General features: G+C 39.5%; 1 long non-coding RNA gene across 5 annotated transcripts in view; it reads left to right on the top strand.

Annotated features, from left to right (window-relative positions):
• LOC131415003 (uncharacterized) overlaps nt 1–26,068 on the top strand; it is a 46,371-nt gene that overhangs the window by 16,850 nt on the left and 3,453 nt on the right. For all 5 annotated transcript variants that reach the window (XR_009222292.1, XR_009222289.1, XR_009222290.1 and 2 more), the window contains 2 exons: nt 17,703–17,889; nt 23,667–23,758. This is a non-coding gene — a long non-coding RNA (uncharacterized LOC131415003). The remainder of the gene's footprint in view (nt 1–17,702; nt 17,890–23,666; nt 23,759–26,068) is intronic.

The raw sequence follows: 26,068 nt of genomic DNA, 5'->3' as shown, positions 1-26,068 counted from the left end.
TTCCTAATTAGTATATGTGATTGAAAATTAAGAAAAATATGTCTGTGTACAAGAAAAGTAAGATGTATAAAGGTACAAAGAATGGAAATATTTTGTTTGGTTAAGAAAGATAAATTTGTCCTCAAGTACTAGAAGGGAAAAAAAAGACATGGGACAAATTCTGAATGTAAAAAGAAAGTTATAGAAGGTTTGTGGAAGAGGAATTCTGGAAAAGGAGTTTTTGCATGGTCAAGTTGGCTAAGATTGAAATGAATTTAATTAAGTAAATGAGTTTTAATAGCAGAAGTAAGCTGGTGCAAAATTGAAATTTCTCATAAAAGGATAATTTGCTTAAACTTGATAAAGAGGTTATAAAAGATTTTTCTTTACCTTTGAGTAAGTCTACCTAAAAAAAGAAAAAAAAAAAAACTGTTAAAATAATTTCCTACGTTCAAAAGACTGAGGTCTCTCTATTAAGGCTTTTTGGACTGTTAATGCTATGTTTGCTTTGACTGTTTATATTTTTGACAAGCTCCCCCAAAATTCATATCTTAAAGTCTTTTTTTAACTTTTATTTCTTTGAGAATTTTCAAAGGGCCCTGGAACTTCTCAAAGAAATTTGCTCTCTTCCTATAAGGGGAAAGATACTAGACTTATTAGCCTTATTCAATATGTTCAATTACATGGAAAGCGTTGTCAGACAAGTGATGATAAGCCTGCTTAGGTGCTATTATGTGGGCAAATGTTATTGATATAGGTGTTTTAAAACTGTATAACATTACCGAAATTCTGATCTGTCCTGGTTATCAGTCATAATTCTGGTTATTATTATTTTAAAGTGTTGTATGTCACAAAATTAACCAAATTTCTCTGTCAATTGCCATTTTGAGGTCTTGTTGTTTACAGACATTTCTTTGCTCTAATGCTTTTGCAAAATGTTTCAACTTCAGAAAAATTCATGGAAAAGACTCTGACATTTACGCTGGAATACAGGTTTCTGACAAACTTTCTGATCATAAAACTGAACTTGGTAAAAAAAAAAAATTACAGAAATCTGATGGAGAAACTGACTTCATGAAGCTGCTAACAAAAAGATTGGGATCAAAAATGGATTATACAAGACTGAATGAACTGATAAGGATGATTATAATTTTTATGATTTTTCATTTGAAGTATTGCTGAATTTTTAATGTTTTTTTTTTCAGATTTAAGGAAAACTTTTTCTCTTTTCTCCTGAGCTAGCTATGACATAACAATTTGGTAAATGATATTTTTTTGTAAGTAAAATTGAAATATTTATCTTTTTCTCTCTATCTGATCCCTCCAGGATTTGGAAACTCTTAGTGAATATTGTTGTTTTCATGGCAATATAGTTATTTGCATAAGTTCAATAAGAATCTGTTCTCCTTATAACAGGACACAATTGGAAACACTGGGTCTGTTACCAAGGTTGTGACTGGAACATCATGTTTGCAATATAACCATACAGCTTTTGAGGAATGAAGATTGGACTTTATGGAATAAAGCCACGTGGAAATATTGGCCTGGTACCTTTATGTTCCAAGCAGCACTTACCAGGATAAGTAAAGAATGTCACTTATCTGGCAGGTACAAGGAACCTCAAAATATTTTGGGGGAACCTCGGAAGAGAGGAATTCACCCAAATCTGTAGGTATTGCAGGCAACGTCTGATGATAAAATCCTTGGCTTGGCTTTCCTGGCCTCGAGAGACCTTTAAAGTTCAATCTGAGATTCCTTATAAAAAGTTCCAGCAAAGCAGGTTTAAAAGAGCCTATGTGATCAATTGCTATTCTTGCTGTACTTATGTAAATAATTGGGCCAACTCTATTGGATCTAGACTTATTTTGCAAACTAGTTAGTTTTAATTTGGCTATCTTAATAAAAATGAGGGTGATTTTAGAGAGAAAAATTATATTTCAGTAAAAACTATAGTATACATTTGTGGATATTAGATCCTAGTTTTGTTGTCTTTTGAGGTTTTTGTTTTATATCTGTTGACTAGACTGGATCCTGATTTCTTCTAGTCTCCTGAAATATCTGGCTACAGATATCCAAACTAATGTTTTTGATTTTTTCCATCATTTTCATTTGAAATCACTGAAAACTGAACCTGCCCTTTTTCCTGAAGCCTTACAAACTGAAGCTGATGGACTTGATATAAACTTGAGATGACCTGGTGACATCATCTGAGACATTTTAAACTGCAAAAGATGCTTTGATGCTGACATCTAAAATTCTTCTTCACTGGCTGTCCTCTGAACTCAAAAACTGCTTTACAACTTGCTCCAACCATTAACCTTGTTTTTCTTTTATAGAAATGCTTCTATTAAATACTTGATTGCTTGCTTCCACAATATAGGCGTGACCTTGAGAGCCCACCTGCATCACCACCTACCTTCCAAAAGGAACTTAATTGAACTGATCTATTATCAGGACTAAGAAATGTGTTCAGCGAGATGAAACAATCTACCAACTCAGCTTCTGGACTATGAAACTTCTTTAAGTTTCAAAAGGACTGTGAAACTTTTAGTTTCAAAGGGGGGACTGTGGGAGATCAAATTTGGCCACCCTGAAATATATCTCTTTACCTTGATTGTTTTCTCTGAAGGACATTTGACCTCCCCCACTAACTGCCTAAAGAATTTGACATGGTGGCTCCTTCCTGGAACAGATCTTCCATCTGATGGCTGTAATATAATGTAAAATAGATGTTACAATAGGAAAGGCACCAACAAGCCCATGTTATCAGAAATTCTGTCTCTCTGGCCACATTCTCTGGATGGCCCTGCGAGGAGTTGCCAGACAAACATTTACATTTATAAGGGAAATCTCCATTTGTAAAGGTATCTCCCTCTCTGTCTTGGGAAGAGGGGGGATGACCTCATTTCTAGAAACTTATCAGTGTGGAAGGTGAGGTCTTAAATCTGCATAATAACCTTACTCTTGTTTACAGTGCTTTAGTGGTAATCTCCTGTAACTGACACCCCCCACCCCCAACATCCTCCTTTGTCTTTAGAAGAAGATGGTATTTAAGACGAGAATTTCTGCTATTGTGTTGAGAAACGCAGTGTCCCTGCTTTCTCCCATGTATACATGTTATTAAACTTGGTATTATTTTCTCCTGCTAACCTGTCTTGTTGATTATTTGGCCAGCCAGAAGAACCTTAAGGGAAAGGGCAGAGGGAGATTCTCCCTCTTCCCCCAACAGGAAAAAGGAAGGGAATTAAAAAAATGTACTGATGCCCAGAAAGTCTGAGTTTTGGGTCTCACTGAGTGGTCCTGGATTGGGTTTTTCATCCTAGGGCATATGAGCCCTTGGGCTGGCCTGCATGTATCTGTCAGGGTTCCCACGGTTTTCCCAGGAATGCATCCAAGAGTCAGCATATTTACCTTCTCTCCTTTCTCCTCCATTCTCTTTCACATGCTCCCAAACAGCCCAGTACTAAATTTATTTCTGGTCCTCTGTTTAAAATGACAAATTTGTGCAAAATTTATATTCAGCAGCATAATGTTTTTGTGTAGTGTTTTAATATATTTTAAATCAATAAGTTACCCATAATCTTTAAGTAAAGTAGATGGTCCAGAATAATGTGCCTTGTTCCTGTGGCTCTGAGTACAGTGTAGTGTACTGCCCACACTCCTAGTGGTGCAAAAAATTCCATCTGAGAAATAAAAGAGACAGATACTTTTTGCTAAAAGCTGTGAAGGCCAAGTGCCTCTGATCCTCTGTGATATCTGAAATTCCATTTGAAATGATTTCTTTAAGCTCTGTGTTCTCCTTGACAATGCAGCTAGAACGGGGAGCATAATAATTATTCATGCATTAGCAGTGGCTAGGGATAGCTCAAAGAGAGCATGCATTTAAATAATGATAGTTGCATGATAATTGGTTATAGGGGAAATCATGAGCGAAAACTGAGTGGCAGTTCTATATTTTAGAGATGAGGAAACCAAAATAATTACCTGTAAGTCACAGAACTAGTTGATGAACTCCTAGGGTGTCTGGACCTCATTTAATTACTTCTGACTTCTTAATGTCTAGCACATGGGAAGTACGAAATAAATGCTTGCTGAATGAACAACTGGGGCAAGTAGGAGTCACAGCTCAGGCCACTGTGATTTCTGTTTGCGGGAAGCAGAGGTTCTCAGTGCCCTAGGGGCAGGTTTACATTAACTTGAAGAGGATTTCTGCTTGTGGAACTACTCCTCTCCCTGGAACCAGGGGTTGAAGTCTCACCATTACCACCTTTATCCCTTCTATGTCCTGCTCCTGTGGCTTCTTGCTTTGCAAGATCTTCATATTTCTTAATTTCCTCCTCTTTTCTCTCATTCAGGCCCTGGTGGTTTTCCTGCTGAAGAATCATATTAGTCTTCCAGCTGGTCTTTCTGCTTTCAGACACTTCCCCTCCAAATATTCCAGTGGGCTATCTATAGGGTAGGATCACTAACTCACGCATCATTTGTGTTACCCCTGCCCCAAACCTTTATCAATGGCCTGTGACCCATTACATCCAGTTGAACTTGTTTCCTGGGTATTGAAAACCTTCCCACTCTTACCTAACTTACCTTCCAGGGCTTATCTACAAAGCCACTGACAAAACCTACATTCTTGACAATCTAGTTGTTTTACATTTACATTTCCTCAAGCATGAGGAAATGGGATGAGAACATTTTGTTAAATTATGAGATTAACTTTGACACTTGATGGAAATCAGCTCGAGGATGGGGGATGTGTCTTATATCTTTGAATTTGTGCTCCAACACAGCACATACCTCTGTGGAGATGCCTACCAGAGATGCCAATTTCAGCTTCTCTGAGGGGTCCTATGGCAGGAGCAGCACAGCATGCAAGACTTGGACGTGGAGGGCTGTCCCTGAGGCTGGGGCATGGGGTGAGGGGATGGGATGGGGCCAGGGGATGGGGTAGAGCCAGTGCAAGACTGAAAGTGATGGGTGAGGGCCGGCCCCGTGGCTTAGCAGTTAAGTGCGCGAGCTCCTCTGCTGGCGGCCCGGGTTTGGATCCCGGGCGCGCACCGACGCACCGCTTCTCTGGCCATGCTGAGGCCACGTCCCACATACAGCAACTAGAGGGATGTGCAACTATGACATAGAACTATCTACTGGGGCTTTGGGGGGGGAAAAAAAAGAAAGTGATGGCCGAGATTGCGAGAGCTGAGCTGAAAGCACATTTTTATCTGTTTCAACTTCCTGAAGAGGGGGGTCACTGTGGCAATCCTGATGTTCTGTGGCGTGGTGAAACAGCAGGCTTACAGACTGGCACGTGGTGAGAAAGAAACACACTGAGGAGGGTTCAAACTAGTGTCAAGGAGCGGGCTCAGCTGAGTGGAAACCCCAGTGAAAACCAGCACACAGGTCACTAGGTGGAGACCTGGGAGGCACGAACCGGGCTGATGACTAGCTCTCCCAGACTGGGGATTAGGATGCCTTTTTAGGGCAAAGATTGGCTCGGCAGGAATTGCAAGAGGCTAAGGCCTCGTCTGTATGCAAACACTGATCTGAAAATTTTGGTATGCATTAAGTTAAAGTACTCCAGTGTTTGAGGAAATTTGGCCATTGTTTCACACGTGTGTGTTTTCGTGTATGTGTGTGTGTGTGTGTGTGTGTGTGTCTGTTTAGGTGGAGCGTAAGAGAAGAAGGCTGTAAATGATGCTAAGACTTCCTGTAGCCACACAGCAAAGAGCCTTGTGAAAGGGTCTGTTAACTCCAGAGCCAGAACCTGGGTCTAGAACAGTTCTGATTTCAAATATTCTATTAACTCTTCCCAAGATAGCATTCATATTTATTACACTCTGTGCTTTTATTTCTAGTGCCCAAAACATAGGTCTTTTCTATTACAGCACCACTGTCATGGAATTTTCTTTGAATACAAATGGAGTATTCTCCCTTTGCTTTCTCTTCCTTTCCCTCTTCCACTTTGCTTTCTCTCACGCTTCTTGAGCACTTTCTTTGGCACTTTGCCAGAGGGTCAGCCTTCAGAACCAAATCCAAAGTGAAGCTTTCTTGAGGAATGTGGAACCCAGAGGCAGAGAAATTCTTTTGTTTCTGGCTATGTTTTTTTCCAGCACAATAGTGAGAACCCTTAAAGTGGTAAGAATTAAAATTTCTCTTGAGAAATTTTCATATATGGTAGAACAAAAGTCAGGAGATGTCAAATGGTTGTTGCCAAGAATAGAATATTTTCCAGCTCTAAAAATTATTTTCAAAGCAAATATGTACATTTGATACCTGCAAGTTTTGAATGTGCAAATATTGACTCAGTAGATGGATGAACCCAGTTTGAACATGCTCTGTTTTTTTCTCAAGGGTTGGGCCTACTATGATTCTGACTAAGGGTATATTTTCTTCCTCCCCAACTAATGAATTTTCTGAAATGGATGGTTTCCCACTCCTATCTCCAGAATATATAATATCTGTGGAAAATGCTAAACAGATGTTTTTTACCCAGGGTCCCCCTTTGAAAATTTATTTTATGGTTTAGGCTAAATACCTAGTCTTTCTCCATAACTTCTTTAGTGACCCCTGCTGATGACTTATGTCAGGTCACTAGGGGATTTGTTGGGGATCTCCAAGTTGCTTTATTCATTTGATTTTTAGTATTCTCATTTTGAGACTGGTGAAAAAACTGCCTTCATATAAGCAAAGAACCTTGAATGATGGAATTTCAAAATGCTTTCAGAATTAGTTCTGGAGATAAACATGTACATAAAATGCTAAACTGTAAAGCAGTATACCTCTGTAAAACCATAAACCGTAAGACAGTATATAAAGTTAGTTGTTCTTAAATATGATGTGCAAAGCAAGGTACTCATGGTTGAAGCATTAACGTCATTAACATTTCAGTAAAATCATCTTTGAAAAAAGTCAGTTACACCAAGAGGCATTTTTAAGTGCATAACTTTAATCTATGATGCGTCTACAGTTATTAGCCCTAGGTGTGTATTCAGGCTACCAGTTTCTTGAGACCTACTGGACACTCCTAAGTCCCAGATGGAGCTTGCCCACCCAGGGCCCACTGGTTTTGAGTAATCTCTCCTTGTGACCCCAAATCCCTGCCAGGGGAAAGCTGCAGTTGAGGAAGGGTTTTACCTGAGGTCCTGATTTCCTTGCACATCAGGGTTTTGGGGACCCAGGTTGTAGGAGGTTATCTCCTGCTTTATGCTTCTGGGCATGTGTTGTCTTGAGGATCTTGGATCCAAACAGATGATGCAACCATCTATTTGAATTACCTGTATTTTTAATCAAATCTTACATGTGCAGACATAGCATTGCTTTGGCAACTGGCACCTGCCCTCTGTTGTGAGCCGTGCAGGCGGTTTTAGCTTCACTTTACAAATATGAACATGGAAACCCGAAGAGGGCAGGGACTTGCCCGAGGTCTGACCTCAGTTCTTATACGCCTTACTTATGATACTGAGCTCAGAGTGCCATTGGGAAGGTTTCACAGAGCTTGGAATTCCTGGCAGTAATTCTTAAAGTCAATTCCTGGAGTATTACTTTTGGAGTAAGCTGAGGCTCTGGAAATTTTGAGATTAAAGAGAGGAATCAGGTTTTTTGGAAATAATGTCTCACCTATGTGATGGCTCCATGTTGCCCCCTTATGGATCTTTCCATATTTGCAAAATTCTTTACCAAATTAGTCTTTCATTAAACTGAGACAAATAAAACAAGATTTATAAGCATTAGCTTTTCTCAGGATTACATATTATATTATATTCATAAATTGAATCAACTATTACTGAAATTTTGCCAAATGTAAGGAAAATGTGATTATGGGTAAGCCTACTTTGTACAAATTTGTAGCTCTATGTTGTTATGTCACAGCCCCTTCCACCCATATCCTCAAGACTAACCATTTAGTACACATCTTTTTTTTTTAATATATCTAACCAAATGGGGTAGTGGTCTCAATGTTTTACTAAACTTGAGGGGTAAGACAGTGGCTTATTTTAAGTTTCATATTTGTGAAATGTTTGGAAATTTGGTTAAGTTTTTTTTTTTTTAACATGGCCTTGAATTCCAGCTCTGGCCCTTGTTGGCTGCATAACAGGTAAGACTCTTAATTTCCTTAAGCGTCAGTGTCTTCCTCTGTAAAATGGGGAGAATAGTGCCATTTGTGAAGCATCTGAAGCAATTCCTGTGCAGAGTATGCGCGCAATAGTAGAAGTCGTTGTGGTGGTTGCATTTGTGGCCGTGACCCCTGGATCTGACTCTCCCTAGTTATTACATCAGGAGATTGTACTAAACGAGTTCCCAGGTCCTCTGAAGGTCTTACATCTCTGATCCAATGGATGCAGGATAAAAGGGGAAGGAGTAAGCACCAAGAGCAGTGTTGTCATCTCCTCCCAGCTTTCCCTCCCCACCACACCTGGGAGGGGCAGGAATTTCAGTTAATTGCTGGTAGGGGCTCCTGGTGTGGACCACAGTTTCTGAGTACTTCAGCGAGTTAGATGCAACAGGGATACTTCAGATCCTACACTCCCTCCTGGGTGTACAGCTAGTCTGCCCCCAGGACCACACTCCCCAGGTGCCATCACTGGTTGGGGACAGACTCAGGTGAATGGGAGCTGGTGGTAGGCAGAGAGTGGTTGCAGGGAGATTAGAATGTGGGGCACTAATCGATGTCTAAGAAAGGGGCTAGAAGAAGGCACGCTGACGGGATGACAAGGAAATTCTGCCCCTCGTCCCAGTCTCACCTTCTACATTGTCAAAGATAAACACAGCCGGACATTAGTCAAAGCAGTGAAAACAGATTTTATTCAGTAACTACCTGCAGTAGGGGAAAGAGCTGAGCTCCATTCTGATTTGCCTAACGGTGCCTGGGTGTTGTAAAGGGAGGGAGAGAGAGCAGTGGAGGCGCTCCAGTGGAAAATGACACAGGGTTGGCCTTTGTCATGAGATGAGGCCAGCTGTGTGTGCCAGCTGGCAATTATGCAAGCTGGGATTGTATCCTCCCAGAGGCTGGGACACAGAGGCCCTATCCTTCCTGAAGGTTACATTTGTAGGGGAAGAAGACAAATCCTCTACCCTCTAGGTCCTTCTGGCTGGCCTAAGAATTAAGTTGACATAAGACAGAATAACAGGAGAAAATCAAACAAAGTTTTATAACATGTATACATGGGAGAGATCCTGGAAAACTGAGCAACTCACCAGAATGGCCCATGCTGCCACCTTAAATATCATCTTCAGCTAAAGACAAAGGAGGGTGCTGGGGGTAGTGGTTTGGGACTTCCAAGGGGAGGAAGGCAATTCACATGGAGAAGGAAAAGCAAAAGTTTGGTAAACAGAACTTGGATAAGAATGGGCTTAGCAAGGACCCTCACAGTCTACCAATACCCAAAGTTATCTATGATGATGGCCTGTCCTGGGGACAGGACTTTTATCTTGAATTCTTTTAGGCAGTTAGAGGAAGGTCAAAATTTCTTTCAGAGTCTTTTGTTCTCAAAAATAATCAAGGCAAAGAGACACATTTTGGGGTGGCCAATTCTGGTCCCCCACACATTTCAAAGGAATGGCTCTCAGGTCCTTGAGAAAGACACTCCTGAGTTGTAGGAGATACGTATACATCTCAAAGAGATAGTGGGAGGATTCACAATTGTAGGCTCTTTTTAGTACATGCTCTGAGAAAAGGAGGTTGGGGCCTATCCTCAGGTGTTGGCCAGAAAAGCAGTATATTTTCCTGGCAGTGGGAGCTTTCTCAGGCAGACGTTTTTATGGGGGGGGCTGGGGTCTTCCTAGGGACACAGCCTTAAGCTGCTAAAAGTCTGCTAGAGTTCGGGGTTGACTTAGTGCAGAGGTTTGGGTGGGGTTCTGCAGTTCTCACCAGGAGGCCTTCTCTGACCAAGACAACTCCTCACGGGTCTCCATCTGTCAACTGTGATGGCATTCAGAAACTGGAACGCTAGTGGTCTATCCACTCAGTCCACAAGGATTAGTTGGGAGTCTTCTATGTGCTGGTCATAGTTCGAGTCAGGGAGTCTTAGAACTGTTTGTATTGTTCACTAGTTGTTTTATTTGTGTTAGTCTTAACGAAATAGATAGTTAACTTCTTTGAGGCTAGAGATGCTGTCTTATTTTTTTGTCCTCCACAGTTTGTAATTTAGTAGAGCCCAATAAATATTCAATTGAATTTATTCAATATAATTGAACAACACAGCATAAAGAAAGAAAGTGAAGGAAAATACTTTGAAACAAAATCTGAGTAATTTGAGAGTTAAATGGAGAAGAAAAAGAAATTGACAACAATGAAATATAAAAGAGAGTATTTTACTGGCCTTTTTGACAGGAGGAAAAAACTAAAATTCACTCTAAAGGCCATGATAACTTCTACTATATTTTTGAAATATTCTAAAAAATATTTGCTATTTGCTTCCTTAAATACAAGGAAAGAATGAATCTCTGAGATACACAGTATAGAAGATATTAAAACTATTTTTTTCTGTGGGGAAGATCAACCCTGAGCTAACATCCATGCCAATCCTCCTCTTTTTTTTGGCTGAGCAGGACTGGCCCTGAGCTAACATCTGTGCCCATCTTCCTACACTTTATGTGTGATGCTGCCACAGCATGACCTGACAAGCAGTGCGTCAGTGCGCGCCCAGGATCCGAACCCAGGCAGCCAGCAGCGGAGCGCACGCACTTAACCACTACACCATGGGGCCGGCCCCTAAAACTGTATTTTTTTTGTGTGTGTGTATCTGAAATAGTAAAAATTTCTACTAGTTTAACATTTATCTAAATCCTAAGAATAAGTACAAAGAATTTTATTCCTTCTCGATGCTAGGACTAGTCGCAGATCTTGCCAACTCTGCAGCAAATGGAGGCGGTGGTTCTTGGATGGCAGTTTTCCTGGAGGGAAGCTAGGCTGCAGTTGGCAAGTTGTGATGTTTTCATCTGAGGTGTTGGCATGAAGCCTTCCACCACTTCCTCCCCTGTTATTTCCAAAGGAAGGCCAAGATTGGGTAAGGGTCAGGGCTGGCCTGGAACTAAAAGGCATTGGGCTGCTTTTACAAAGATGTATGCATTTTATCTAGTAGCGTTCCCCTATAACAGCTCCAACATGTCTTCTATTTCAGTGGTTCTCAGCTGGGGTGAGTTTTGCCTCCCAGAGGTATCTGGAGTATACTGGAGAGTATACTTCTCCAGTCAGAAGTATCTGGAGACATTTTTGATTGTCATAACTGGAGGATTTGCTACTGGCATTTAGTGGCTAGAGGACAGTGTAGGGGAACAGAATCTGTCACCCCAAAATATGGCTTTTTGCCATAAGGATTATGTTACCCTGGTTATTTTTAAGAAACAGCAGACATGGGAGAAGCTCTAAAAACCAAGGGGAAGTTATTCTTTGTAAAAAACACTTACATTTGTAGGGAAATCTCCATTTGTAAGAGTGTCTCCCTCACTGTACCAGGAAGAGGGGGATGACCTTGTCTCTAGAAACTCTTATCAGTGCAGAAGGCAAGGACTTAAATATGCATAGCAACCTTACCATTATTTACTGTGTTTTTCCTGGTAACCTCTCATAACTGATTGCCCCCACCCCAACATCTTTTGTCTTTAGCTGAAGATGGTATTTAAGGTGGTGGCTTCAAACATTTTGGTGAATTACTCAGTTTTCCTGGGTCCCTCCTATATATATAGGACGTATACATGTTATTAAAATTTTGTTTGATTTTCTCCTGTTAATTTGTCTCATGTCAATTTGATTATTAGACCAGCCAGAAGAACTTGTAAGGGTAGAGGAGAAAGTTTTCTTCCCCAACAGTTGGCGACCAGCCAGGAGACTTCACTGGCAGGACGCTGCTCCCTCCGAGACTGCTGCAGCTGAGAGATCTCGGACCTCTGATAAGAGCTTGCAGAAGGTAAGAGTTCTTACCTCAGTCTCCTAGATCTCTGCCGGCAGGGTCCAATGGAAGCAAGAGTGGTGAGTGTTTTTCCTTTCTAAATTTAGATTAGCAGGAGACAATATTTGTGGAGCTATTTTCTTGGGCTTAGCAATTCTGGTAAATTTGTTGGAGTACTCTTGGCTTTATTGATCCATTTCCTTCTAGACATGGTCACTGTTTTTTTCTTTGTCTCTGTCTGTTGTGTCATTTGCCTTGTTCTATGTCTTGAGAGCTTGACTTTACAACCATTGAGAATATTCTCTCTGGTCTCTGCCAACTGGAGGATGCACATACTAGCATGCGTTTGGCAACCAGTTGAGTAGACTGAGATTTCAAGCCAGTTGGTCAGAAGCACAGGTAAAACCTGGGCTTGCAACTGATATGTCTTTATCTGGCTGTGCCAGCTCTCAGGGGAATTTGTCATAAGAGACCCCAGTCCATGAGGGGCCTTTGTCATCTCAACCTTTGTTGCTTTGTTAGTCCTGGAAAAGCCCATTCCAGTAGCACCTGCCTGGTGTCACAAATTAGCAGCTTTGTGACTGGAGGTGTCTCATATTTTTATGGGAGACCAGACACACTGTTTTCACTACACCATCTTACTACTTGTGCAAAAAAGGCCTTTTCTCTCTTAAACTATTTTGGGAAGTGAATTTTCTGGATCTTGTGATCCTTTGTACTCTCTCGTGGGATGCCTCTTGTGTCTTTGGTTAAGCCATAAAAGGCTTATTGATTTGAATCACTATTGAGATTAATAGATCCTACTTGTCAATGGACAGATGATGGATCTTTTAAATTGAATAAACTTCTATGCAGCCAGCCTGGTGACGTAGTGGTTAAGTTTGCATGCTCCGCTTTGGTGGCCCAGTGTTCGGAGGTTCGGATCCTGGGTGTGGACCTACATACTGCTCATCAAGCCATGCTGCTGCAGCATCCCACATATAAAATAGAGGAAGATGGGCACAGGTGTTAGCTCAGCAACAATCTTCCTCAAGCAAAAAGAGGAGGATTGGCAACAGATGTTAACTCGGGCCAATCCTCCTCGTGATCCCCCTCAACAAAAAAACACAAACTTCTAAATTGAAAATTGTTTAGAGAGCTCTCATCATAAACAGTTGTTTTATTGGTACCTATGGAAAGACCAAATTAAAAGGTGGATACAAAGAAATATAATGGCTAGCCTTAAAAACTCCCTTAATAAAAAACAAAACAAAACAAAATGGTTTGGGAAGCCTCATCCAATTTGCATTCTCAGCTTCCCCTCCTGGGTCTTAGAGATGCTAATAAAAACATTAGGTTACTTAACAAGAGAATGGGAAGAGGCTGAGGGGAGAGTCAAAGGACGCTTCCCAACAAGGTGGAGATTTTTAAAGGGTTATTAAGAAATAGGGTGGATAAAGCAAACAATGAAAGAGGTGGACAAAGAGGAATCAGAAAGGGAAGAGTCACTGGACTCATCCCAGCAGGGTGGAAATCTTTAGATGATTATTAAGAAATGGGATGAAAAAAACATTCATTCAGGGGTTAGAACAAAGGCTTTAATATAGCACTACCTAAGGTTGGACAGGCCAAAGGGACTCTCCCTGCTGGTCCCTCAACATTGAAGGGCCCGAAAAAGTTTGCTTTATTTACCCCAATTTGGAGAAATTTAAAAAGCCTGAAGGCAAGAATTACAATGAGAAACCTGATCAGCAATCACCTGGGGCAACAGTTAGGCTGATTAATCAAGTTAAAGATTGACAAAATGGCCAGGGTCCCTTGGCTCAACCTCTCAGTGGAGACCCAAGGCCTTTTGCACAGGAGTGTATAAAATGGCTGGGGAGTAAAGAGGAGAAGTTTCTGGGGCTCCTTGATGTGGGAACCCCATAAGCTGTGATACCAAAACCACTGGTGTGACACTAACTTGTGCTACAATTAGATTGAGAAAATGAAAAAGTATAAGCGTTAACAGGATTATAAAGTTTGGAATGTTTGAGCAGGGGTTATGTGAAGAGGTTATGTCAGCTTTGCCTGAGTGTTTTATGGGAATGGATGTTATGTCTGGCTGGGAATGCTTCCCCCACCCAACATTATAAGACTGAGACTTGTTGATGGGGTCCTGGTGGAGGCTATGGTTAGAGGTATAAAAGTTGATGGAATTAAGGTGAAAGCTTGTAGGAGACTTGCTGTATTTGGACAAACTTTATGTAACGTGGTTGCGTCTCTTTTGCCTGATTGTATTGTGGAGATGAACATTGTGTCTCACTGGGGAATGTTTTCCCTGCCTGGTATTGTAAAATAGGGCGTGTGAATCCACACTTCAGGTGATGTTAATTAAACATGCTAAAGGGGGGCCGATGGGGTTGCCTGAGCGCACACGGTGTGAGATAGAAGCTAGAGGTTGATATTTGGGGGCTGACAGGAATGATAGTGGAAGCTTTTCCCCCTGGAGTGAATTGGCCTGGGGTTGAATTGTGCACTGGAAAGAGGGCCATTGTTGAATGCTTTGTGCAGACTTTTTGAAGATGTGCTACATTGAACTCTGAAGTTCTAGAACATAGAAATCTTTTGATTTCCATCTTAGTTGGAATGGAAGTCTTCTCCCTGATAAAAAGAGGCAAATTGAAGATAATTTAGTTGGGTGGGTGGGTCAGCCCTTTGATATTCAGACTGCGACTCAATTCTTTGAGGAATTAGAAATAACTGTCCTTGTCTTATAAGTTGAGTCTTTACAGGACCAGAGGTATGGCTTCAGAAACAATTAAAAAATCTTCAAACTTCCCCTATTTATCTCAAAAAGCTTATATGGGAAAAATTCTGGCCTTAGAAAGCCATAGCCCTTCTTGGAGGAATTTTCTCTGTGCATTTGGGATGTAAATTTTCTACCCCCATCTTCTCTAGGACTAGGAGCTATTCTTCGAAATTCAAATTTTAGGGAGAAGTTTCTTATCAGAAAAAAAAAAGAGGGGAGATATTTGGAAATTGGGCAAACAAAAAATCTTAAGTGTCTTCTCCATAAATATTAATAAAAAACTTTAGCCATCTGAATGGATAAAACTTAATTTTTTCCAACTGCCAAAACAAAATTTGGATTCAACTGTTCTTTTATAAACTAGTGAATTTTGTACTATTGTGCTCATCTCATTACTAAAATTTTTTAAGACAAAAGCTATATGATCTCTGTTTGCATCTGTCTGTGTGTTTGTGTGTGTCTGTGTATATATATATATATATATATATATGCAGTAAATGTGAGATATTTTTCTACCTCTGAATGGTATTGCCAATGTTAATTTGTAAAAGAGCTCTATTTAATTGGGTTAAATGTCAAGCGCTTCTAAGGATTAGGGATTTTAGTGTTCTTGGAAATATGACAGAAACTAACCCAAATGTTTTTCAAGTTCATGTGATCTAGTATTAACACTTAGTAAATACAAGCTAGTTTAAGGTTGTTTATTTAATTAATACAAACATGTTTTTAGAGTTATCAACACTGAATATAATGCAGATAAACAGCTTTTATTCCACCTGGGTTTACTAATCAAATTCATATTTTCTGTTGCAAAATTTGTGAGCAGAAAAAATAACTTACAACAATGGCCGATTTCGTCTAATGTCTTATAAAGTTTTTGTGGGTAATCTAAGCATAATTGTTGGTAGCAAATGAATTAAATAGATGTAAATGAAATAAGAGTTTATAGATAAACTTTTTAGTAACAATTATATTTTGTGTACTTAAAAATAGTTTCCAAAATCTTTTTGGTAACTTGAAACCTTAGAGTTTTGCAAGTTAAGTTAAATGATGGAAATTTATTGAATATCTAGATCATTTTCAAATAAGATAAATTAATGAAACATTAATTACTGAACATAGGGCTACCTACTTTTGGCTTTTTATTACCAAGAAACTAAAGATATTTGGGTCTGTTAGTAAACATGTTTTCTGCTGCACTGAAAAGCATGTGTCTAAAGATAATAAAAGATATTTATAAAAGTTGCCAAGCTATAGAATGTTAAAGATGGTTCACAATTGCTTACTTCTAGTTTTCACTTGAAATTAAGATTTCTAAGGGGTAAAAATTCTAATATGTATTATTAAAACTACTAGAAATAATAAGGGAAACAATTCTATATGCAAGAAAAGTAGAATATGTTTTTGGTTAAGAAAAGATATGAGGTATGGAGATGCAATTTTTTAAAATGGGAAATGAGAAGTAATTTTGTCTAAACTAGAACTTTTGTTATGAAGAAAAAATTAAATAGAAAGGAGAAAGAGAGAATTTTACCTTGCATAGTCAAGTTGGTTAAAAATTGGATTGTTGATATAAGGGGTTTGGAAATAGGCTTTAATATCAATAGTGTACTTATAGAAAAGTAAACCTTAATTTTTTTTATCTGTTAAAAGGATGGAGTTTTCTTGGACTATTGGTTTGCTCCTGATAAGAGACTGTAAGAGGTTTTCTTTTGAAGTAAATCTACCTAGAAAACAAAGATTCTGTGTTTTATGAAAATAATTTCTGTATTTGCCTTTGAAATATTTTATTATCACTTTGGTTAAATAGATAATTAAGTATTAAGTTTCATAATGATCTGTGATCCTACTTAGATAAGTGTTTTAAAATCTTTTTTTAAAAAATTTTTTGATGAACCTCCAAAAATCAAAGTCCAAAAATGAAATCTTTTGACCATAAAACTAACTTTGAAGTTTTCTGGAGGGGCTCTGGAACATTTCAAAGGATTTTTTCTCCTATAAAAAGGATATATTAAATTAATTAAGCTTATTTGATATGTTAAAATTACTTGGGAAGTATTGTCAAATAAGTAATGATAAACTTTCTAAGGTTTTATTGCATGGGTGAAAGTTATTAATATAAATGTTCTAGAAATTGTACAAAATTTCTAAAAATTCTTATATGTCCTGACATAATGTTTTGGTCATAACTCTAGTTATCTTAACTGTTGTGTGTCACAGAGATAACTAAATTTTCTTATTGCATTATAATGAACCCTCATCTGACCTTTAAGTATGGCCATTATTAAGTCTCTGTCATTTATAGGGAGTTATTATTTTACTTTGATGTTTTTGCAAACATATTTCATCTTCAGAGAGATTCATAGAAAGGACTCTGACACTTACCGTAGAATACAGGTTTCTAATAAAATTTCAGAACATACCATTGAACTGGATAAGAATTTGCAGAATTCTAGGGGGCTGGCCCTGTGGCGTAGTGGTTAACTGCACGCACTCTGCTGCTGGTGGCCCAGGTTCAGATCCCGAGCACGCACTGATGCACCGCTTGTCAGGCCATGCTGTGGCGGTGTCCCATATAAAGTAGAGGAAGATGGGCATGGATGTTAGCTCAGGGTCAATCTTCCTCAGCAAAAAGAGGAGGATTGGCATGGATGTTAGCTCAGAGCTGCTCTTCCTCACAAATAAAAAAAAAAAAGAATTTTCAGAATTCTAACAGAGGAACTGATGGCTTTGTAAAACTGCTAAAGATCAAAATCAAGAATTACTTACACAGGACTGAATGAACTGATGAGGATGATTATAATTCTTATGACTTTTTAAATTTGCAACATTACTTATTTTTTTAATGTTTCATTTTTCCAGATTTAAGAAAACTTTTTTTCTTTTTTTCTCTTAAGCTATGACTTAAGAGCAATTTGGCAAATTTTACATTTATGAGAGAATTGAAACATTTATATTTTTCTCTCTACCTGATTCCTCCAAAATTCAGAAACTCTTAGTGAGTATTCTTATTTTCATGGCAATATATTTATTAACATAAGTTCAATAAGATTTTGTTCTCCTTATAACAGGATGCAACTGGAAACACTGGTTATATACCAAGACTTTGACTGGAATGTCATATTTAAGGGAGGCATGCATAAACTCAGATGTGACCAGACAGCTTTAAGGAACTAAGATTGATTTTATGGGGCCAATAAAAGCCCCTTGGAAAAACAGCCTGGTACCTTGCTTACAGGTTCCCGGCAACCTTACCAGGTGAGAAAAAAGATTACTTCCTGGCAAGTGCAAGAACTTATAGGTAATTTGGGGACCTTGAGAAGAGAGGAATTCACCCAAATCTATAGGTATTGCAGGCAAAGTCTGATGGCAAGTCCTTGGCTTAGCTTTCCTGGCCTCAAGAGGCCTTTGAAAGTTCAATCTGAGATTCCTTATAAAAAGTTCCAGCAAAGCAGATTTATAAGAGCTTATATGATCAATTGCTATTCTTGCTGTACTTATGTAAATAATTGGTCCAACTTTATTAAAACTAGACTCATTTTGCAAATAAATTAATCCTAAATTGGTTATCTTTGGTAAAAATGAGGGTGATCTTAAAGAGGAAAATTATGTTTCAGTAATACACTTATGGATGTTAGATTCTAGTGCTGTTCATTGTCTTTGAGGTTTTCAACTGGATCCTGAATTCTTCTAGTTTCCTCTAATATTTAGCCACAAATCTCCAAATTAATGTTTCCAATTTTCTCCCATCCTTCTTATTTGGAAGCACTAAGAACAAAAGCTGCCCTTTTCCCTGAAGCCTTGCAAACTGGAGATAGATCACCTGATAGAGACTTCAGAAAAATAACCACAATAGCTCACATTTAGATAATCTTTGTGTCCGTTTCTGTGTGGGCCACACTCAGCAAGATCACCAGAGACATTCAAACTGCAAACTAGGAAAATCTGCTCGATTGCTACCACCAGCTCTCACTCCATCTGAAAATGGTCTTGGCTGGATCTAGAAATCTTGATTGGCTGCCTCCTGGGCTCAGAAACTGGCTTTTAGTCTGCTCCAATGATTAACCTTTGTTTTGTTTTGTTTTGTTTTTTCCATAGAAATACCTCTTATTAAATACCCAATTTCTCACACAATATAGGCCTAACTTTGGGAACCACCTCCTGAAATGAGACACAACTGTTTAACCGAACTGACTTATTCTCAAGACTGAGTGACTGGTTCAATGAGATGAAGCAATCTAGCAACTCAGCTTCTGGACTGTGAAACTTTTTGTTTGAAGTTTCAAAGATGGGACTGTAGGGGAGCAGAATTTTTCACCCCAAAATATATCTCTGTCAGGGAGGAGGAATTCCCCCCTCTACCCTTCTTGTGTTCTTATGGCTGGACTAATAATAAAATTGATACAAGACCAGATTAACAGGAGAAAAACCCAATTTAATATGTACGTATTGGAGGTCATAGAGAAAGGATGCTTGGTGAGTGAACAAAGCAGGCAGTATATATCTTTTACACAAAGAAACAATAAATTTGTGAGGAATGACAGGACAAATAAACTTAGGTTTGAGTTATGTAATAAGAGAGGAATTTAAACAGAGTTTAGGCTTGAGGTAGTAAATTAGTAAAAAGTAACAGGGTTTGTTTGTAAAGGCTTCTCAGCCTTGAATTCCCTAGCTCTGGTGATAAGGATGTCTCTCTCAGCCTCCAGGCACAGGGAGAACACTCTTCACATGGGAGATTTATTTCCTGCTTTCAGAGGGAACAGAGAGAAGAGGGTCAAAATGCCCCCTTTTTTTTGCACTGCCTGCTTCTCAAGTAACTTTAATTCAAAATAATTAATATGCTATTGTGGAATATCTTCCAGCAGCTCTTTGGCATAAGGATTATTTTAGGCTGATTATTTTTAAGAAACTGCAGACATGGGTGAAGCTCTGAAAACCAAGTAGAAGACATTTTGTAAAAGACATTTACGTTTGTAAGGGAAATCTCCATTTATAATGATGTCTCCCTCACTGTACCAGGAAGGGGGGAATGACATTATCTCTAGAACTCTTATCAATGAAGAAGGCAACGACTTAAATCTGCATAACAATCTTACTGTTGTTTACTGTGCTTTTCCTGGTAACCCCTCATAACTGACTCCCCACTCCCAGTATCCTCCTTTATCTTTAGCTGAACATGGTATTTAAGGTGGTGGCTTCAGCCATTTTGGTGAATTACTCAGTTTTCCTGGGTCTCTTCTATGTATACAGGAGGTATACATGTTATTAAACTTTTATTTGTCTTAACAGGCCATGTCAGGCCCTTTTGGAAACACAAGGTCAGGCAGAATTAATTTTAAACCAAATGGCTTCCTCATATACTCTAATATATCCTACTGCTTTTCATTTATTTATCAAGACATAGTCCTGGCCCTGCCTAGGTAGTGTCTTTAAATTCACAAAAAAAATCATTTCTCCATCTATTTTTGTTTTTCATCTTTATTGAAGTGTCTTTCACTACTTTGCTCCCTTTTCCCTCCCTCCCTCCCTCCCTCCCTCCCTCCCTCCTTCCCTCCTTCCTTCTTTCCTTCCTTCCTTCCTTCCTTCCTTCCTTCCTTCCTTCCTTCCTTCCTTCCTTCCTTCCTTCCTTCCTTCCTTCTTTCTCTTCTAGTTGCTCTGCTTTATCATAGCTGTATTCATTTGTCTTTATCCCACGTGCGTGCATTGCTTTTTTAGGTCTTTAATTTTGAGCCACTTTTGATACCAAAAAAAAAAAAAAGCAGACACTTATCTCTTTAATTAAAGGAAATTGTCCTATAGGGAAAAGTGGATAGAATCTGGAAGGACAGCCATACTTTCTGAATCCTGATATAACACAATTCAATTCAGCCTTCCTGCACTGAGCCTTCAGTATTGAGATATTAAAAAGGAAAGCAATAAAGCTCATCCAGTACTAATTTAATCAGAAGCCAGTGCAATCAGTTTCCTTGATATACCTTTTGTCAACACAGCTTTACGTGTTGAATAGGCAATCTAAAACCCTGGAAATTTACCACATTGACTTATCAGCAAAATTTATGCTGAACCTAGGTATAATAATAGAACTGATTAAAAAAATAAAATGTAGTCTGCATACCATGCCAGTGTACCATAAAATTACGGAGTCTTTTAGATATCTTATTTAGAAATTCTCTCTCTTTTTAAGCTTTTGACTGTGTCAGGTTCACCATCTATTAGCTCTACAGAAAATATGAGCTAAAATTTTAAACCATTAAAGCAAACTTTGGTTCAACTTGATAAACATTTACTAAGCACCTACTGTTTACAAGACCAGGAATAAACATTGTAGAAGATTAAAAAAGATTAAGATACAATCTTTGCCCTAGTTTATAATCTGATGTGTGTGTGCGCGTGTGTGTGTGTGGGTGTGTGTGTGTGTTGTGTGGCGAGGTAGATAAGCACATACAGAAGTTTGTTTATGGTAAGTATATTAATACATGTACCAACAGGGAGCTGCAGGAGTTTATAGAGAAATGCTCGTGTTTTCTTATTTAAAAGTGAATTTTTGGGCTGGCCCTGTGGCTTAGCGGTTGAGCGCGCGCGCTCCGCTCTTGGCGGCCCGGGTTCGGATCCCGGGTGCGCACCGACGCACTGCTTCTCTGGCCATGCTGAGGCCGCGTCCCACATACAGCAACTAGAAGGATGTGTAACTGTGACATACAACTATCTACTGGGGCTTTGGGGAGAAAAAGAAGGAGGATTGGCAATAAATGTTAGCTCAGAGCTGGTCTTCCTCAGCAAAAAGAGGAGGATTAGCACGGATGTTAGCTCAGGGCTGATCTTCCTCACACACACACAAAAAAAGTAAAAAAAAAAAAAGTGAATTTTGAAATTAAAAAAAAAAGGACTGATGAGGCTCTAGTTCCTAAAAAGCTGTGGTTTTCTCAGTGACATTTTACATCTTGGTTAACAATTACATTAAATTTCAGGGAAGTTTAAATAAGGAGCTTAAGTAGACCTGACGTTCTTAGTTTAGCACTTCTATTTATGCCTGTTTTCCTAAGAATTGCCTCATAGCTATATTTTTCACTCATAGCTATATTTTTCAACATGTCTCCTCACTTCTCCATGGCGTGCTCTTTTTTTTCTTTAAAACTATGGTGGTCCCAAAGCAGAGTCTTACTCTTTTTGATTGTGGATCTAAGTCATACATTGAAAACAGTGAAACCATTACGTAAACATTGAAGAGAACCTGCTAAAAACAATATGTAATGGGTATTTTATCAATTTAATTGAATAAAATTTATCTTGCTTAAGAATGACTTTTTAAAATAATGCCTATAATAGTCACTAGGCAAATTTCCTCACCTGACATCTATTTGAGACTTTAATAATAAGGCTCTAGAAATGATTTCCAACTTTCCCTTGAGATCTAATTGTTATCACACCAGGTCCATTTTTGCCCATCGCCCAGAAAGCCAATCACCGAGACGATGCGATTGCAGAGAGAGAGGGTTTAATCACAAGGCAGCCAAGTGAGGAAAACGGGAGAATAATTCTCAAATCCACCTCCCCGAAAATAGGGACTCGAGTATTTATGGAGAAGGGGGCAAGGTGGTCTGAAATGATTGGAGGTGAGGAGAGATGAGGTAATTGATGATCTGCGCAAGCGTAGCCAGACTTCATGCCTCTGTAGGACACATGTTCACAGAATGGCGGCATTAGCATGCCCTGAGGGTGGAGTTCAGCCTCTTGCTGTCAAAAGGGCCCAGATGATGGGTTGGTGGTCTCAATCCTGCCTGAAGTGGACAAGGGGTTTGGTTTCTGAAAAAATAGCTCAAACATCCATTACCATGGTGACCCGACTCCAGGAGGATGTTATCTATAGGAACCTAGTGGGAGTCAGATAGCATATTACCAAACAGCACAGTTAACAATGGGTAAGTTTATCATGCAGATTTAAGTCCTCATCTTCTGTTCTGATAAGTTTCTAGGTAAGGCCATTCCCCCCTTCTTCCTGGTACAGGGAAGAAGATACCTTTACAGATAGAGATTTTCTTTACAAATGTAAATGTCTCTCATAAAGGGCAACCAGAACTAAGAATGGGCTTAGCACGGACCCACCCAGACACTGGAGATGTCTATGGTGATCACGGCCTGTTCTGGGGGCAGACCTCCCATCCCAAACTCCTTTGGTTAGTTAGTGAGGGTGGGGGCCAATTCTGATCCCCCATAGTTACTAGCTGTTTAATCATCACTGGCTAACTCTTTGCCAGTTTTGTAATCAATATTCAAAAGGACATATACTATCTGAAAATGACAAGTAATGAGAAAGTTAGTCTTCTTGCTCATATTCCGTGACCTTTCAAATGACTATTTGTGCCAAAAATTACTCACTATTTGGACTGAATTCCTAAAGAAATCCAAATGAAATTGAGTCCTACTAAAGCTTTATTCAATTAGGCAATCACATTGGAAGATCAATTTTTAAAAGAAGCTGGATAAAACTGGTTTTATGTGATATGTTTCTTAAGGCAACGCTCACCTTTTGAAACTGGCAGGTGTGTCCTTACTATGTGGTGGGGAAGATCATTAAAGTAATTACAGATGTGTGTTCACCACCATTTAAACAAGTCTACCTCATTAATATTCTGGCCTTGGATTTTCTAATCATTCTTTATTTGCCCCAAATTGTGTGAGTCATTTTCTCTCTGAACTGAGCACTGTGTTTACGTCCTCACACATAGCTTTTCTGCAGCCTCCATCCCCTTAACTGCTGACTGCTGTTGACTTGACATCAAAGCTTGGAGAACTGGTTAGGTGGGTTTGTTTTGTTTCGTTTTTTAATGAGATAATGAAAAGGCCTCTTTGGAATGCTGAAGGTGCAGTGGCACTTTAGGAAGCTAAAAGCTGGTGAAGAAACTTGAAACAAATTAAAAAATTCTGCTTCTGAGAAAACAGATGTAAAGGAATCACACTTTGGAAAGCACTGAAGAGATGTGTTTTTGTTTTGTCCTACAATCATCTTTTTTTCCTTCTATTCTTTCACCTTCAAGCTTGAACCATGAAGTCAAATCCTTCAGGGAAGGGGAGAGTGGGTCTCGTCTGGGCACCTTTTGGACTGAGTGCATCACCCGTATCCTGCCAGGTACGTCTCGGTCAGAACAGAAGAGAAAGAGGGGAGCCCATCCTCCTGGAAGGAAGGACGTACCAGAGGCAGAGGAGCACATGGTGAGACGAGGTGTCTGAGTGACCCTGTCTAGGCCAAAGTGCTGAGCATGGAGCCGTTTAGGTAGAGCGCGGGCAGAGGTGGAAGAGAGGCTTTTGCCCTATTTCTTTCTTGAAAGGAGGAAATCTCAGAGAGTGATTCTTCCCGTAACAATATGGGCAACTGCAGGGTGAGGCAGGTGGAGTGAGGGCCTGATTCCCTAGATTCTCCCCTTTCTAGAAGTTTCCATGAATGCTATGGCAAACTATCTGGATAGCTAAAGGTACTACTGGGTGAACTTAATGGGACGGATATTAACATCATTGGGGCACAGTGACTCTTTAAGCAAGGGTAGGTGGCCCACCTGGGCTGGAGAAAGAATGGAAGTTGAAGGTCAGACCTCATCAGACCCAGCTGAGAAAGACCTGACTGTTCCTCAGGCCCAGACTTGAACAGTAGATGCCAGGAGGTGGTTCCAGTGACCAGGAATAGGAGAGGGAAGGTAGGCAATGGTGTGTATGTATCCAGGGCCCCAGCATCATTCATTGAGTTGCTATCTTGGACAACAGCCAGGGCAGTGGAGGAAGTTTAAAATGCTCAGCCTTCTCCTCGAAAAGCCTGAGTTACCCAAAGATGCTATGTATTTAATGGAGTTTACCAACTGGATTATATTTGTGTTTTCCTCTATTGGTAGTGTAGGGACCCAGAAGGAATATCAAGAATTATAGAACATAAATAAGCCAAGGGGTTTCTGTGCACAACTGTGTGCAGGATGATAAAATTTGCAAGGCTGCCATACAGGTCTGGCTCACACACCCCAGGACCTATGAATGTAATTTACATAACTTTTTTTAGAGCTTCAAGAATTTCTAAGTTGTAAAACTATCCAGTAAATTTAGAGTGGTAGACAAGACCCTGATAATTGTACTGTTGCAATGTTTGTGCTTTTTGTAAGAAAGTCTGCTCTGTGACCTTGGGGCGTGCGCCTCCCTGTGGTGAGAGGGCTAGTGCTGTGGCTTGGTGCTTCCTACATAGAGCCTTGAGAAGAAGAGCTGGAGAGGGCTGTGCTGGCTCCTTGTTCTTCTGAAATGTTCTTGCTGTCTCTCTTCCTCTTTTCACTTCCAAGCTGACTCTTCCTCTCTTCTTTTGTGTTCAATGGACACTTTGTCCCATGTCAGAACTGCCAGATGGACAGGTTGGGCTTGATGACCCCAGAATAAGGACCTCTCAGATGAACTTTCTAACACTCAAATAACTGCAGCCACTACTGGAGAAAGCACAAAGTCATTCCCCGGGAGGAGAGTACATTTCGTCCCAAGAGTCAAAGCAATAGGATAATCAGAGTCTGACTGAGCAATTTTGGTTTGTTCATTTCAATTTGTTCTTCAATGCTACACTGGAGAGCAACATTCCTAGGTTTTAGGGAACTGCCATTTCTCCCTCCTTTTAAGTGAATTTTACTAATCTATCATCCTCACTGTAAAGTATGAGAACAAAAGTACAGAACTCCACCGAGAGACTTCAAATTGTGTTAATCTTGTGGGAGATTAATGAATTTATGCTCCTCAAATGTCACACCCTTTCGTTTCCCCCAAGAGAGAAACACAGTGTGGGGTAGGTGGTTTGTGGAGCTCGCAGTAACCCAGTGTTAACTAAATGGTGCTAACTGAACAGACACAGAAAAACCTAGACAAGAAAGAAAAGGCAGCCATGTTGAAAAATGCCTCTTTGAAAACACAAGGTAGAGAAAATCAGTAATGTTTGCCAGGGAAACTGATGGCAGTGGGAATCTATGTATTTTTAATAACAACGTATGTTACTAATGAAGATAACAGATACATAGAAACAAAACAGTTCATGAGCCTGTGGTCTTACGTTAGGGTGAGGGGGCTTATGAAGAGGGTGGAGAAAAATCCTTCAGGTGCAGTCAGACTGAAAGACTCATTTCGTATATAAGTAATTCCTGCCCATAGAATCATTTGTCCTTCAGTAAAAAAGCAAGAAGTGACTTCTTTCATGATTCTGGGCAAGAATGACTGGATAAAATTTTTGAGAAGGTAGTTTGCAAGATGTTGTCAATAAAGTAAAAGGAAAAAGTGAGATGTGGGAGAGTTTGTCCCATTGTGGAATAATTTTATGTGCTAGCCTGGTGCTTGGCACATATTATTTATTGAACAAGTAATTGAATCCTATTTCTTTATAACATACAAAGTAAGTTTCCTAAAACCAACATTTAACAGCCACGTGATT

The sequence above is a fragment of the Diceros bicornis genome, chromosome 15, assembly GCF_020826845.1.
Source record: "Diceros bicornis minor isolate mBicDic1 chromosome 15, mDicBic1.mat.cur, whole genome shotgun sequence".
NCBI lineage: Eukaryota > Metazoa > Chordata > Mammalia > Perissodactyla > Rhinocerotidae > Diceros > Diceros bicornis.
Note: the sequence above shows the minus strand (reverse complement) of the source record. Positions and strands in the feature narration are given on the sequence as shown.